Source organism: Peromyscus leucopus, chromosome 2 (genome assembly GCF_004664715.2).
Source record: "Peromyscus leucopus breed LL Stock chromosome 2, UCI_PerLeu_2.1, whole genome shotgun sequence".
Classification (NCBI taxonomy): Eukaryota; Metazoa; Chordata; class Mammalia; order Rodentia; family Cricetidae; genus Peromyscus; species Peromyscus leucopus.
In genome coordinates this window covers 78,059,151-78,076,186 of record NC_051064.1, presented here as the reverse complement: position 1 = coordinate 78,076,186, position 17,036 = coordinate 78,059,151, and the positions used below count along the sequence as shown (strand labels likewise).

General features: G+C 41.2%; 1 long non-coding RNA gene across 1 annotated transcript in view; it reads left to right on the top strand.

Moving 5' to 3' along the window:
- LOC119087413 overlaps nt 1-12,376 on the top strand; it is a 34,298-nt gene extending 21,922 nt beyond the window's left edge. Inside the window, exon 3 of the long non-coding RNA XR_005090853.1 lies at nt 12,286-12,376. This is a non-coding gene — a long non-coding RNA (uncharacterized LOC119087413). The remainder of the gene's footprint in view (nt 1-12,285) is intronic.
- Nucleotides 12,377-17,036: the final 4,660 nt, after the last annotated feature.

Genomic DNA, 17,036 nt, shown 5'->3' with positions numbered 1-17,036 from the left:
TTTTTTTTTTTTAAATAATAGCTATCACAATAACAGAACAGAAAGTAGATGTATGAAGAACTAGGAATCTAGAGTTCCAGGTTTAGTTTACATTGCTGTATGATCAGAAACAAAGCCACATGCTCTCTCTCTGTCTGTGTAAATTTCTTCATCTGTCTGTAAATAAGTTAAGTTATATGGCCTTGGGTGATATATGTTTTTAACAGTTTAGTTCAGTGTTTCTGGGGTCACGAAACTTGGGAGTCTATAAAGATATTCTTGAAGCTTCTTGAATTATGGGGATTTTTATGACTTTTCGCTCTGATTTCAATTTCCTTTCACAAATTTTATTGACATTGAACATTTGCATAGAGTGAGTGAGACTTTTTTTTTTAACACTGAATGTTTTTCAAATCCCCAGCCAAGAATATGGGAAGCTGGTAAGATCCACCTTTCTTTAAAGGAGATTTGCACATTATTCTAGAAATATCAGGCAGCTTACAAACATCAGTACACTGCTTTAAAAATCACAGGGAGGGAAGATGGACCATTTGATTGAATGATGGACCATTGATGAAATGATCGGGAATGAGAATGAAAGACTAGAGAGCAGGTGCTGGTGACGGGGGCGGGGGGAGGGGGATTATTTTGTGTACTGTTTGTAGTGAAAGGAAGGAACCATCTTAGGCCATTCATTCAACTGGTTACTTAACAGATAACCACTGAGTATTTATTAAGTATCAAGCACCCATACAACATTAAATAGAAGGCAGCAGTGATTTACTCCCTGCCTCCCAAGGAGCCATGGACTAGTGGAGCAATTGAATTAGTAAGGCAAAAATGTAATTCAGCGAGATGGGAGTCATGGTTGAGCAAGCATGGAGATGGTGGTTTCCTGAGGAAGGTGGCTTTTTGTTTGTGCGGAGACTGTGGTCAGTGGTAAAGGAGATTCTGAGTGGAGCTGTGGGAGAACAGTAAGAAGTTTCAGGCAGAGGAAATGCAGAGGGTGGAGCTCTGAGGATGAAGAACTGCTTGTGCAAGGGCGCACACACATGAGGAGTGAAAGGGTGAATAAGAAAGACTAGCTTCCAGGAGTTCACTATTGGAATACAAGGGGTGACATGTGGTTGGGGATTTAGCTCAGTGGTAGAGGCCCTGGGTTCGGTCCTCAGCTCTGGAAAAAAAGGGGGGAAAAAGGGCTGACATGTAATCTTTAATATGACCATATCGTGAAGGACTGTGTAGACCCAGATAAGGAATTTTATCTTTTACACAAAGGCCAGAGAATCCATGGGAGATCTGACAGCAAGGCAGTGACACTCAGGCTCATGTTTTAATGAGATCCCAGTAATATATGTTTGTGCTTAGGGTACACTGGTAAAGCCATCCTGGGGGCAAGGCTGGCCAAAGAGGGTGGGTTTTGGTTGTTCAGAAGACAGATTATAGGCTGGCCAGGAGTACCACAGGGGAAGTGGGTAGGAGGTGTGTGTGTGTGTGTGTGTGTACATATACATATATACAAATAAATGTATATATACACACAAATATATGTATATGTACACACACATATATATGCATATATGTATATATGTAGGCTAAATAAAGATTATGTAGTAGAGGTTGTGTTAGTCACTCCTCCATTAATATTAGAAATACCTAAGAAATATAATTTAATGGGAAGAATTATTTACTTTGGTTCATGGTTTCAGACTAACATGGAGGGAAGGAAATGGCATAAGCAAATCATCTCATGGCAAACAAAAACCAGAGGGAAAGAAAATGCCTGAAAGTATAGTATTTCTCATTTTCTTTTATTTCATCTGAACCCTTGACCTATGAGACCATATTTAGGACAGGTCTGCCCTGCTTAGTAATCCCTAGAAATTCCCTCACACACATTCTCAGTTGTGCCTTATTAGTCTCCTAGGTGTTTCTCAACCCAATCCAATTGACAATCAACTTTCTCTATCAGAGAAGTAAAGGGGGCAAGAGAGAGTAGAAGACCCCTAGTCTCCTGGCTTGAATGATATTTACTTAGATTAGGGAAAGAACAATTGACAAGATGACTTTGTGCAGGTTGAGTTTGAGATGTTCGTGAGACATCCAGACATGGAAGTAAGGCTTAGAAGGGAGACAAGGAGACTCTTCCCTTCTATTATCTCATGGACTTACCTCCATAGCCACATAGAGTAGAAAGACAATGGTCACCACCAGGTTTTAGAGCCAAACTGGAACTTTGCTCAGTTAGTCACATGCCTAGTGACTCGGGCAGGCTCTATCCTCTTTGAGTCTCAGATATTTAATTTCTAACTTGGAGAAGAGAAGCCTGCATCCTATAATATCTGGGTAGCTTAATGTACTAACAGATAGAGAAGATGAACCAGAAAGGGCTGCTAGACTCAAGCTCCTCAGTGTTTATATTTTAATAATCCATTCAGATCCTTTTCTTTTTCCAGTATTGCAGAACAAAATCTTTACAAGTCAGGATCTAGATGTCTTTTAGGGAAGGTATTTTCTGTGCTGTGGAAATAGCTTTGTCAACTATTAGGGCACTGGAAAAGAAATGGTAGAGTGTGTTTTACAGAGAGAGGAGAAATGGGAGGGAAGACAGAGGAAACATAAGATGATAATGGAATAGATGAGGGAAGGAGAGGTGAAACAATTACAACAGGTAAGAAAGAGTACAGGTTGTTGGAGAGGAGCAGCTGTCAAAAATTCTGTGATGGTTGTAGACTAAGGGGCACATTAAAACCTGGGTATATAATCTTTGATTAGAAATTATTCATACTTATATAAACAAAAAAATTAAAGAATAAAAGAGCCAGAGAACAATGAGTTCTGTGAAATAGTGGCTTCTGGACATGACATGGCTGTTGTATTCATGGACTCAGAGCAGTTGTAGTTACTTACATAAGACCAAGCCAGTTAAAAATTTCAGCATGAAGTAGGGAGAGTATTCCTACGCCCCACCCCAAGCTGAGGAGATATTGGAAGTGGATGGCTGCCTAGAGAGGGAGAGTCACTTTTCTTTAAGGGGGTGGTCATTGATGAGTTGTGCTGTGGAATAATCCTTCTGTACACTGTGAATATGTATTGCTCTCATTGGTTAATAAAAAGCTGACAGGCCAGTAACCAGGCTGGAAGTATAGGTGGAACAGCCAGACACAGAAGACTCTGGGAGGAAGAAGGGTGGAGTCAGGAGAGATACCAGCCAGCTGCAGAGGAAGCAGGATGTATAGAAAATGAAGTAACAAGCCATCAATCATGTGGCAAAGCATAGGTAAGAAATTTGGGTTAATTCAAGTGTAAGAGTTAGCTAGTAACAAGTCTGAGCTATCATTCGAGCATTTATAAGGAATATTAAGCCTCTGTGTTGATTATTTGGGAGCAGGCAGTTGGGACAGAAAAACTCAGCCTACCTGGTTGCCCATGCCCCAGTGAATGACTTCACAACACCCTCAAAATGGGTAGTATTCACTGGAATCAATAAGGTATATGAAAATGTGTGACATGAAGTTGGAAGAGAGATATATATGAGGCATCCAAAGGAGGAATTGGGGAGAGACAATGAGAAGTGGATACCATAAAAATGTATGAAATTTTCAAAGAAAAATTAAATTTCTTCTCTAATTCTTTTCTTCAAATGACTGGTAAAGTTAAGCATGCCCAAGAATTCACTGTGTATATGAAATGTTTCTTGTGACAAATGTGAAGGGATTTGAGCTTCTTTTTGGATGTAAATGATATAGGATAGTGATGGAACATATTCTATTAACATTAATTCTGCAGATGCTGAAGGTCAGAGTTTGGATGACTCTAGAGGGTTCTGTGCTTCCACGGGTGGATAATCAGCTCAATCTGATCATTGTCATTTTCATTCATTTGTCCATCCATTCATCTGGTACTTCCTAAAGGTATACTGTATGTCTGAGACACTAAGAATGTGACTACAAGCAAAACAAACTTCTTGCTCTTAGAGGACATTCTTACTGAGACATTCAAAATCAACAGAAAAATATATCAGACTATGTTAGATCATAGTAAGAGTTATCTACAAAATCAAGGCATGATATAAAAGGATGGTTCAGAATTCCTCTTTGTGGAGGTGGCATTTGAACAGAGACATGGATTAAGTGACAGGAGTAATATAGGGAATACATTTCTATCATCTTGTTTATGACCTTGAGAAAAAGGACAACCTCTTGATCTAGTGATTTTTTTTCTCTCTCTCTGTGTGTGTGTGTTTATTTATTTATTTTTTTGTCTAGTAAGTGTTGAAATTTCCATGTCTTGAACTAGAAGTCAGGGTTCTTAGAGATTGTTTGAAAATATAAAATGCAAAACCAGGCCTTTTAGTACCCACCTATAATTTCAGTTACTCCTACTGAGGCAGGAGGATCACAAGTTCAAGGCCTTATTGGGCTACAAAGTGAGTTAAAGACTAACCTGGGCAACTTTGCTAGACACTGTTTCAAAGTAAAGAGTAAAAAATGGGGCTGGAGATAGACTTCAGTGGTTGAGCACTTTTCTGGCCTGCACCAGAAAACAAACAAACAAACAAAACAAAGGACAAACTTGAAGGATTGTGCAAGACCCAGACAAGAAATTAGGGTTAATTTCACACTTACTATAAGGTTGTATCTGGACCAAACCCTCAAGTAAATTGTATGATCTGTCTCTAAGATTTGTCAGGCATTGAGAGTTAAATCAAAGCCGGACTATATATTAGAATGTGACTGATCAAACTCTGCTGAAGTGACCTGGGAGAAGTGTCTTAATACAAACTATTTCCAGAAGCTCATGAATTCTGTATTACAGCAAGCCATCCCATGATTCTGCAATTGTCTTGCTGATGATACAGTCCCTGCTGTATTTATCATCACAACTCAAGCAGAAAGACCTGATAAATCTTGGCTGCACAAGGACTTGTCTACTTTCATCTTGTTGACTTCTTAACCCTTCACCCACTAGCCAGTCCATTTTGAAGAATGGCACAGACACATTTAACATCAGCTTTCCCTTCATTTGACCTTGTGGGTATTTATTCTAATTCTTGACTGCTGTGGTAGACATTATTGGTTGTCTATTTCTTGTGTATGTGTGTGTGTGTGTGTGTGTGTGTGTGTGTGTGTGTGTGTGTGCGCGTTTACACATGTGGTGATCAGAGGCCAGCTTCTGGTATGGTTCCTCATGGTTCTTCCATCTTGTTTTTTGAACAGTATTTTTCATTAACATTGGGCTCCCTGATTTTCCTGGGCTAGGTGGCCTGCCTCTATTTCCCCAGTTTGGGGATTACAAGCATTTATTCATAATAGCCAGAACCTAGATGCCCCTCAACTGAAGAATGGATAAAGAAAATGTGGCACATATACACAATGGAGTACTACTCAGCAGAGAAAAACAATGACATCATGAAATTTGCAGGCAAGTGGATGGAACTAGAAAATATCATCCTGAGTAAGAGAACCCAGACTCAGAAAGACAAACTTGGAGTGTACTTACTCATAAGTGGATACTAGATATACAGCAAAGGACAAGCAGACTACAACCCACAGCTCTAGAGAAGCTAGGTAATAAGGAGGACCCTAAGAGGGATGCATAGATCACCCTGGAAAGGAGAAATAGATGAGATCTCCTCGTGGGGTGAAGGGGGGCAATAGAGGGTAAGAGATGGGGGAAGAGAACATAAGGGAATGGAATGGTTGAGCTGGAATAGGGACAGAGTGGGAGATCAATGAAAGAGACATCTTGATAGAGAAAGACATCATGGGGATAATGAGAAACCTGGTGCTTGGAAAGTTTTCAGGAATCCACAAGGATGACCCTAGCTTAGACTACTAGCCATAGTGGAGAGGGTTTCTGAGATGGCCTACCCCAGTAATTAGATTGGTGAATACCCTAACTGTCATCATAGAGCCTTCATCCAGTAACTGACGGAAGCAAATGCAGAGATCCAAAGCCAAGCACCAGACCAAGCTCCAGGAGTCCAGTCAAAGAGAGGGAAGAGGGAGTCTATGAGCAAGGGGCATCAAGATTATGATGAGGAAATCTACAAAGATAACTGAACCAAGGTAGTGGGGACCAATGAACTTTAGACCAACAGCTGTGGAGCCTGCATGGGACTGGACTAGGCCCTCTGCATAATCAGGACAGTTGTGTAGCTTGGTCTGTTTAAGTGGCTCCTGGCAGTGGGATCAGGATTTATCCCTAGTGCATGAGCTGGCTTTTTGGAATCCATTACCGATGGTGGGACACCTTCCACAGACTTGATGCAGCAGGGAGGGGCTGGAGCTGCCTCAACATTCAGTTATAGTGCCAGGTTCTGCTGACTCCCTGTGGGAGGCCTTACCTTATTGTAGGAGGTGACAGTGTATGTGTGTGTGTGTGTGTGTGTGTGTGTGTGTGTGTGTGTGTGTGTGTTGGAGGGGCATGCCTGGGGGCGGGGAACAGGAGGAGGGAAGAAGGGGGATCTGCAGTCGCTATGTAAAATGAATTAAAAATTTCTTAAAAAAGAAAAAAAAAAGAAGTGGTTACACATGGTGTCTTGAGCCTTAGAGCACTGACAGTCTGTCTACATTCAATTGACCAGAGTAAGCTGCAAGTCCACCCTACATTAAAAGACTGTAGAAATAGTTCTTGTGTGAAAAGAAATATGAAGACTTGCTGCAAAATGTGTAAATAAGGGAGAAATTATGAGTTGGAGACAATCAAATAATCAATGACCCACACTATATGACCTAATCTTAGATAATGCAATGCTTTTCTTAAACAGGGTAGTGTGTAGTCACAAAGGGCCAAGCCTAATGGTTAGGATAACAGAAAGAGAATAATAACACAGGAGGTTAGGAGGAACTCAAGTTCCCAATGACACAATTGATTTGCCGAATTAACTATGTAATCATCTTCTGGTGGATATCTTGTTATGAGAGATAATGCATTTTTCCCCTACCCCCATTGTTTAAATCACTTAAAGAAACTGGCTGTTCTGTGACTTGAGACATAAAGCATTCTTGTCTGCTCTAGGGACTCACGGGTTGAGGCATCCTGTTTCTGTTCTACTTTATGAGCACATTGCATCCTTTGACAGATGCTGGGCTTCTTTGCTTTCCCAGAAAGGTGATAGGTTCATAAATCAAGGGCTCATACTCTAGAGTTTGAGTTAGAAGACAGCAATATGAAGAAGCAAGGGTTAGCTACCTAGGCAGTAACAGCTTTGATGGTAACAATCTGTGTGATTGCCTGATGCCACCTTGGAGAAAGCAAGAAGGCTGGAAATCCAGAATCACTGATGGAAGCTTGTAACAAGAGATCACTTTGAGCCAGAAAAGTTTTTTATAAGAATGTAAGAGGCTTTTTTTTTTTTTTTTTTTTTTTTTTTTTTTTTTTTTGCTAAGCCACCATTCTCCACAATGCTTGGCAGCAGTTACATACTGATGGTGGACAACAAATATCATCTTATATTCATCAACTCTTTTACAAGGACTGCCATGAAGACTCCCCATCTCAAGGCCTTTCTCACCCCTTCAGCCTATTGATAAGCTAAATTTCACAGTTCAGCCTAGTCTCTACTTTTGGACAGAGACTCTTTCTAGTATGCATTTAGAGAAGACCCAGTTCCTGTTTCTAGCTGTCTCATGCCATAATGCTTCTCCCCCTTGTTTTAGCAGCTAGAGACAGAAAGAAGATGTCAGTGTGCATAGGTTATCTCTGGGAGTAAGGACCTGGTCTCCCACTATGAGTCTGTAAAAAGGAATGTAGCCTAGCACCACCTTGATGTTAGCCCAATGAGACCGAAGTAAGATTGTTAAGCCAAGGAACTATAAAACTTGTATTGCCTAAGTCTTTTAAGTTGGTGATCATTTGTTATACCAGATTTAGAAAACAAATAGAATTCTTCTTACCCCATGATTCAGGAGGATACTCTGCTTGCCTTAAAACTGCACACCTGATATGAATAAACACTAACCTGAGGATATCCTCCAGTGGTAGTGTTCAGGGTTAATCTTTGCACTTGTTCTACATATCAGGTAGCCCAGTGACTTGTTAGTGTTGTGCCCAATATGTGGGTGATGAACACAATGTTGGATCATGATCAGACTAGAATTATGGATTGAGTTCTTTAAGATATGAGGTTAATTGAGGTAATTGCAAATGTTCATGTATGGGTGAAATAAAACAATCTGGGTGATTTTGAGTTTGTGATATTAGCAGGGGGATGAAATGGTTTTTGCTATGGATGGCCATTTGTGCTGTACACTCAAGGAGTAGAGAGTTCAGGTGGGCAGCCTGGACCTATGCCTTAGAATTTAATTCTTAACTCATAGAAGTTTCTGTATTTTTCCCTTTTTATTTTTCCTTTTTAGTCTAACACTGAGACACTGGGAAATTACAATTCTTCAGAAACTCTTATCTGTCTTAATTCCTTATCATTGATACACTGGTCCATTCAGCTGAAGTCCCTGAATCTGCCAGGCACAGACCTCCACCTTGCTAGCCTGAAAGGTAACCTTTTGTCATCCTTCAAGCCTCATTCAAATGCAATTGCCTCCTACTGGCTTTTACCACTACCCTGCTCCTGGCAGAATAGTTGCCCTCTGTGATTGATTGATTGATCCATTTGTTTTCCACTATGTATATTATAGTTATTTATCTTCAAGCCTACACTCTAAATGCCTGGATTTATTTATCTCTGCAGCCCCAATGCCAGACAAACAGTAAACATTTCACAAACCTTTGTTGACTAGAATAGAATTCAAGTTGCCACCGGTTATTTAGAATAATTTAATCTTTAACACCAGATCAGACTTCAGCAATCACCTTGCTTGCTTTTGCATTTTACCCCTGGAGAAACTGAGACCCAGAGGGTGGCAGGAGACTTCTCCACAGCCCTTGTAAAAAAATTTAGGGCAGAGACTAGGACTCTGTGTCCTAATAGATGGTCCAAAGTTCTTACTTATGCACTATGGCCTTTGATTTAGTTTACTTTGTGTGTACATTAGGATCACTTGGAAACAGATTTAAGATGTTGTTATTTTTGACATGTGATCTCCAAAATTACTTTGAGCACCGAGGTACAACTGGCAGATGGAGGAAGAGACAAGAGAGGAATATATAGGAGATTATTTTTATGGATCTGGTTTTGTGATGATTAATTTTCTCTTTTAAACAACTTATTATTAATGTGTGTGGGGAAGGTTCATGATATTTGTGTGTGGGGGTGGGAGACATGTGACACAGTGCTCCTATGGAGGTCAAAGGGCAACTTTGTAGAGTTGTTTCTCTTCTTCCACCTATCTGTGGGTTCCAGAGACAGAACTCAGGCCACTTGTGAAGTAGATGCCATCACCTACTGAGCCATCTTCTATGCCAAGAGAGATGCTTGACCTAAAACAAACTCTTCTGTGTTACTTTTGTCAGGGCATTTTATCCAAGCAACAGGAAACGCTACTCATAAGACAAGAAGTGACATATTCAACTTCCAGTCATCTGCTAAAGTAGCCTGGGAGATGTGGTTCAGATGGGAGCCCAGAGAGAAAGAGGAATTAGTTTAGCAAACAGCCATTCTCTGCTGCTGCATCCTAATTCCTTATGTGGGTTTCCATTTCTATCACTACACTGTATAGTCCAATCTGCCCTCAAACTCAAGATCCTCCTGCTTCAACATCCTGAGTGATTTCAGGAATACACCACCATGTCCATTTTAATTATTTAGTAACCACTGAGAAGCCTCCAATAGGCCCTCATGAACTTAAAGTTTCACCTCACTGTTGAAACTATTATTACTGTTTTTATTATTATATTAATGATAGATGGAGAAGTGGCAGACAGGAACTAACATGAGTTACTTTGCAATGTTAACCCCAAACACATTGTGCCAGGCAATTTGTCCTTTATCTTTTAACCTATGAATGTTTCAAGGGAAATTTAATCCTTGTGTTTCTGATTCATTTGCACTTAACTCATCAAAATGTTGCTTTATAAGGTGTGTTTGATGTACAAGAAGGCTCATAAGCCTTTTCATTAGCTTTTCAAAAGCCTTTTTTCTTTGAAGCCAAAGTTTGTGCTCTTCCAGCGCTAAACAGGGCTCAAATTTGCAAAGTCTTCAGTTACCTTCTACCTCAGAGGGCACAAATTAAGGTGGTTTGTAGAGCTCAGCAGTGGAAAATACTTCTTCTTCCCTGGTGCATGGAGGCATCCTTGGGGAGTGAAGACATGACCATCACTCTGTCCTCATGCTTTTGCTCATTGCCTTCAAAGCCAGAGTTTTTTTCTTACCGTTTGCTTACTGCTTCTTTTTTACTTGGAGGGGTCCACAACACTATGAAATTCCTTGACTTTTCTAGAAAACATCAAGCAGTCATCCCTTAGTGTCTGTTGAGTGCTAGTCCCTAGATCCTTATTGGTACCCAAATTAATGCTCAAGTCCATTGTATAAAATAGTGAAGTGTTTGGATTGTAACCTTAGTGAATTCCCCTCAGATGATTTGAATCATTAATAGATGATTTATAAAACCTGACACAATGTGAATGCTGTGAAAATAGTTGTTTAGGGTATAATGGCAAGGGACAAAACAGTTTATATAAGTTGAGTATAGGTGGAATTCTTTTCCAAATATTTTTGATCCATCCTTGGTTAAAACTGTGCATGTGGCCCCATAAATATTGAAGGCTGCCTATCTTTTCTCTCAGATTCCCCTGTATTTTACCTCAGCCATAGTAATTAATGTTAATTGAATACTATCTACCAGACACCTTTCTAACTTCCTCCCATCTGATAATTTATTTAGTCCTCCTAAGGGAGGTGTTATTTCAACTTCTTTACAGATGAGGAAACCAAAGAGGAGAGTGGGTAACTAACATTCTCAGCTCCCACACCAAAGAGAGATGATATATAGTCCTATAGAGACTGATGCTAATTCAACACAGCACCCATCAGGTGCTTTGCAGGGAGGTGCAGCCCCTCTCAGTGTCTGTTCTGGTTATCTGAGAGCCTGGTCCAGAGTGCTCTTCCTGAAACCACAGGAGAGGCCTGAGGACACAGCATTGATGAGTTCAGAACTAAAACTCTGCCTCTGCCTCTTGGTTTGCTGAGATTTGGGGCTAGATGTTTAAGGCTTACATTTCTCTGTTTCTTCACTGACACATGGGGACAATAATAGTAGGTTTCTTGCTGGCCTGGGTTATCTTTTTAATAATATATATAAAGAGATTAGTAAAAGGAGAGCCAGATGGTAGGCATGTCCCAGTCTAATAGGGAGGGATAGGATTCTGAGATAGAGTCCTGCACAATAAGACACAGCGGGGATAACTAAAAATCTCATGCTTGGTATAAACATCAGCAGCCCAGGTGGGTGCTGGGAGAATAGAGAGAGGAGTTTGCAGGTGTCCTTGACACAGATGCTGTTCTGTTCGAAAGGAAGCGTGGGAAGGTTAGTCTGCTAAACACAATCTAGAATCATCTGGAAAGAAAGTTTCAAAGAGGGATTGTCTAGATTTGGGCAGTCTTTGAGCATGTCCATGAGGGTTTTTTTCTTAATTGGGTTAAGTGAAGTAGGAAACTCCCACCCTGAATAGGAGTGGCACCATTTCCTAGGCTGGGCTCTGAGCTGTGTATGAATGAACAAAGAGAGTTTGAATAAGAGGCCTTAATGCACCAATTTCTCTCTGCTCTTGACTGGGGATGTGACGTGACTAGCTGCTTTGGGTTCCTGCCTTGATTTCCTTGCAGTAATAGACTATAACCTGGAATTATTAGAAATCAGCCCTTTCTCCCCTAGCTTGCTTTTTGTCAAGGTATTTTCTCACACTAACAGAGATGAAAGTGGGACAGAGTTGAAACCTGTGATCCACTTCTGTCCATCTAGAGCGATTGTTAGAGTATGGTGCTTACAGAAGGTGAAGCCTGGCTTGTGCATTGCACATCAATGGTGACAAGAACTGCAGTCATTTTTAGGATTCTGCTTGGTGATTTTTACTTGTATTGCACTTGTATGATTATAAAACATATTCAGTGTTGCCAATTTAGAAAATTTAGAGAAGATTGAGGCAGAAAAAAGATTATACATAATTGTATAACCACTTCATAATAGCTTGGTGTATTTCCTTTCTCTCACTGTCTGTATATATTTCAGATGTGAATTAGGATTTCTTGGTCCCTTGAGATCTGGATACATTTGGCTCAGATTTTCATTTTATACTCGGTTGAAGTCCAGGCTTCTCAACACTTCTGCAGCTGTCTTGGCAGTTCATATTTTAGTGTCACCACTGACTTGATTTCTTGTCCCTCACACTTTCTTGTTCTTGCAGCTGCTTTTGGCTCGAGATCTCCGAAGAAGTGTCAGGAATGGACAGGTTGGTTCTTTCTTCTGACTTATCCCTGCTGAGACAAATGTCATCTATCTGTCTATCTATCTATCGATGTAAGTATGTATATATGTATCTATCTGTCTTCAGCATATCTATCTGTGGAGTGGGGGGAGTGATTGATTGCAAAGAGTCTTATTGTAGTATATTCAACAAACAACCAGCAAGCCCACCCTACTCGTACTTGTTCCAATTAAATCTTTTTGCTCACTTGGCCAGACTAGCATTATTGATTTATGGTGGTGATGATGGTGAGAAAACTTGGAAGGTGAACTGGGCATGTGCCAGCACAGGCTCTGTTCTGAGTGCTGTCAGCATCCACAGAGGAAGAACTGCTGTTGTTGTCTGTTTACAATGAAAAAATTGAATAACAAGGTGCCTAGGTAATTAATTCAAGGTCACTAAGTAGTGGAAGCTAGATTCAAACCCGGGCCTATTGATGACATTTATTAGGCAAGCACACATTATTTGACAAGTGATTTTAAATGATTTACTGCAACCTATTCAACGGCAGGAGGTCTTCATCATTATCTCTGTTTTGCGGACAAGTAGATTGATGGATGTTCCTTGATTTAAGTAATCTGTTCAAGGTCACTTTTGAGTTAGGTCTGTTTGGTCTTCAAATGCAACTTCCCTCTGCACTTTCCAGCTGTATGGTATCATCCGATTCAAACGGCGACCATTAAACACATATTCTCTCCCTGTACCCACATTTAAACATCACACACATTGGGAAGTGCCACTTCACTGATTATGTATGGCAAATGAAGTTTACCCATAAGGAACCATGACACTAATGCCATTATATTAGAAGTACAAAGATTCCAGTAAGTTTCTGAGTACAAGTGTTACAGTAGCCTTCTCTGGGTTTCCAGTGAGAGTAAGTACAGCTTTCTGTTGATTTTCTTAGCCTCACACAGTTATTACAGTGTGATTTCCCCTAGTGCTCCAGCCTCCTTCAGCTCTCATTTAGATTTCCCTCCTAGATGCAGCCATTTAAATGCATATCGGCAGCAATTGAACCCACCAGATTTCTTTTCCGATTAGTTGGGAAGATGGTCCTGTTAGTTATCTGTGAGCTGAGTAAAAAATCTGTCAGGCTGGGAAAATTGCTTTGTGACATGACCTGGTTTGGGCAGTGTAGACAGAGAGGTGATTTACACGAGTCCACATGTTGGGGAGGAGGGAACTTGGAGAGTTATGGGGAGGGGCTTGTGTGGAGAAGTATGAGATTAGAGGTTAGGGCATCAAATAGGGTTATGAATGCATGTGGAGGGGGAACACTGCACAGAGGTTGGGTGAACAGTGTATTTACATCACAAGACTAGTATGTGTGGTTGGGTATATATGGAGTGGATTTTACATAAGAATGAAGATGTGTATATGTGGTTGTGATTGGCCTTCAATTATTTGGGTGGATAGATTTGTATATAATAAGACTCAGAGGCAGGCCATAGTTTAACATGGAGGCTCTAATGTTAGCTTTCCATGGCTTGACAAAGTTCTAAGATAAACCATGTAAGGGAGGAAGGATTTATTTTGGCTCCCATTTTCAGAGGTCTTAGTTTATGGCTTTATTGATTTGAGTTAAAGCCACCATGGAGAAGAGTATGGCAGAAGAAGGCTGTTCACCTCCCTACAGCCAGGAAGCAGAGAGCAGACAGGAAGGAACCAGGGCAAGATATAGCCCCCAAGGGCACAACCCCAGTGATCTAGTTCTTCCAGTTAGGGCTCACCAATTAAAGTTTCTCTCACTTTTGCAAATAACACAGCCAGCTTGGACCAAGTCCTCAATCCATGAGCCGATGAAGCACTCTTCATATTCAATCTGTACCACTTCTACTCCCCAACATTTATGTTTAGGGAGTCTCACTTACCCAGTTGAGGGTGGATGAGGCTGGGCATGCTTCCTAACATGGAAAGCAACCAATGAAGATTTGAGGCAGAGAGGAACAAAGTTGGCCTGCTTCATCTGGGCATGTTGTTTCTTTTTCCCACTTCACAAGTCATATCTAGTCTTTCTACATTCAATAGACAGAAAAAATAGAGAGGCCAGGACTTACACTAATTGCATTCACATTCCTAGGAGGAAACACCAGGGCTGGGAATATATACTTCCTGTCAGCATGTTCATATTATGTATTGTGTCAGTGTTGAATGCCTATTGTTATCCCAGGACCTACTCAGTAACTGAATTCTTACAGGTGTTCATTGTGAGTGGTAGAAAAGAATAGAATGGTGTTTTTAGAGTGAGAATGCAGAAATTAGCTAGACAAGTAATAAGTGATATGAAATGTAGTTCTGGGTCATAGATGTGTGATCCAACCTCCTAAAGTATAAATATTTGGAGAGTTCAAGGAGAATCAAAAAGGCTTTGCCTACCTGCATAGGGCTGTGCATAGGCAGAAGACTATATGCTGATCAGAGATAAGTGTGTGTGTGTGTGTGTGTGCTTGTATGTGAGAGACTGAGACAAATAAAAGGGAAGCAGATTGTTCAAGAGATAGATGAAGAGAAACAAAGAGGAGACAGAGTTAGACATATTAACAGACACAAACAAATATTACATATAAGTCAAAGATGGGAGGGGAGCTCTTTCCTTTTTGTCACTGTCCCACTTCTGCTTCCTGGTCCCCTCCCACTCTTTTCCTTTCCTGAAGGCTTCCTCGCTATCCACTAACAATAACACTACATGCTTGCACGGTGCTCACATTCACACACCCGCACTGGGCTCTAAGGGTATGCACAGCTGACATTCAGGGAGTTCCTTGCAGGTGCCAGGCTCCCTACACAGCATCCTGCACCAGATCATTTCTTCTGAGGGGCTATGTGTATGAGTCTCTAGTGTAAGAAAGGGAGTGTCAGGCTCAGGGAGATGAAATGTCCCAGTCACTGACCTGATCCTGTCTGTGGCTCTCAAAGTTCACACCTACTGCCTATCTCTTTTCTTCTCCTTTCATATCCCAGAAGCCCCTTCCCTTTTCCAGTCTAGACCCTGAGGCCTCAATAATTCTCTGTCAGTCTCTTTCTGAGCCAGCAACAGATACATATGACTGGGCCTCAGAGTCTGGATGCCACCCTGTGTCCTTCCTCAGACAGCTAGTTTTCTAGTGACTTGTCATTCTTGTAACAGTGTGGCCAAAGCTCAGGATTTAAGTCCAGGGGGTCTTGGGATCAATCTGGGCAGTGTGATCTCATGATATAATTTTGGCAGAACACCTCACTTTTGTAATCTTGACTTGTTTCATTTGTAGAGTAGCGATCATCAAACTGCATCCTTAGGCAGCTGAGAGATTAAACAAATCCTGTCCATGGACTGCTTGGCAAAGGGAAGATGTCTCTGGGATGCTGGTCCTTGTCCTGTGTGCCATTTCTCATCTGAGTTGTTCTCTCATCTCTGCCATTTACAACCTGTCTTGAATTTGGTCCATCAGGCAGGTCCAAGTCTTGGCCATTTGAAAGGAAAGCTGAGAACATCATTTTTCCACTCACTTCTTTCCTATCTCTAGGCAGAGGCACAGCTTCTGTTGATTTATTTCTTTAATTAAAAATCAATTGCTGATTCTCTTGTCTCTGGATGTCTGAAGTGAGCTTCAAGCCTTCATCTTTAAGGCTGCTCCTCTTCCTCTACTTGTGTCTTATAAGAAGTATAAAGTTCAGTATGATGATGCAGACTTATAATCTCCGCACTTGGGAGACTGAAGCAGGGGGTTACAAGTTTCCGGCAAACCTATCCTACAGAAAACAAAAAGCCAAACTAAACAAACTTTATAAAGCAAGGTGACATGATTGCTTGTGTATTTCAGAGAACGAGGCTGGTGGTTACATGGCTGCAGAAGAGTTAGAGCTAGAACTGAACTTCTAGTCTCTTGGAGTGTCAACCCAGGCACTTTTTACATTTAGAGCTTATGTGACACTACCAGGGGTGAGAAGGCACAGGTGAGGGAATTAGGCACCTCTATCCCGTCAGTTCTAGAAAACCTAACTATCCATGGCTTAAGGTAGATACTCCACGATGAGGTTTGGAGGTTGAAGCAAGGTGCCTCCTCACTGCCTCCTGGCCCCCAACAGCATAATTAGCCCATTAGCAAGTCGCCCAAGGTGTAGAATCACCTTTCCTGACAGGCTGTCAGAGGCTGGCCCAAAGGTGGGCAAGGAGGCAGAGGTGGGAAGGGAGCTGACTGTAGGCTTGCTCAATCCATAATTTAATACCAATGTGATGTCTTCGATCAATTTCATCTCTCTTGCACATTTTATGAAGCTTTTTTTTTTTTCATACAACTCTTTAAAATAACTGAGCCTTACCAAAAGAGGCAGCTGGAGGTCAGATCCCAGGCACTGAGGTAAGCAGAAATGCCCCTGCCACCTGCTGGCTATACAGAAATGGGGCTTTGTGGTCAAGGGCTTACCATGCTACCACCTGAACTCTATGGTGGTGAAAGTTGAGACAAGGTTAAAATGCCTGTCATTCCTGACATATGGTTAAGAAAACACATAGCTATGGGAGAACAGGGTATAACTTTAGTGCATGAAAGCTGATGCGTTCTTCTGAAGCCCATTATGAGCCAAGTGACAATACCAAGTCACTGGTCTCCATTAGGGCCTCAGTCTTACATAGAACAGTGGCTATGAGATGTCTGTGAGGCTGGGGGCAATGATTAAATTATCTGGTACATCAGAGCCTTTAGCATGCT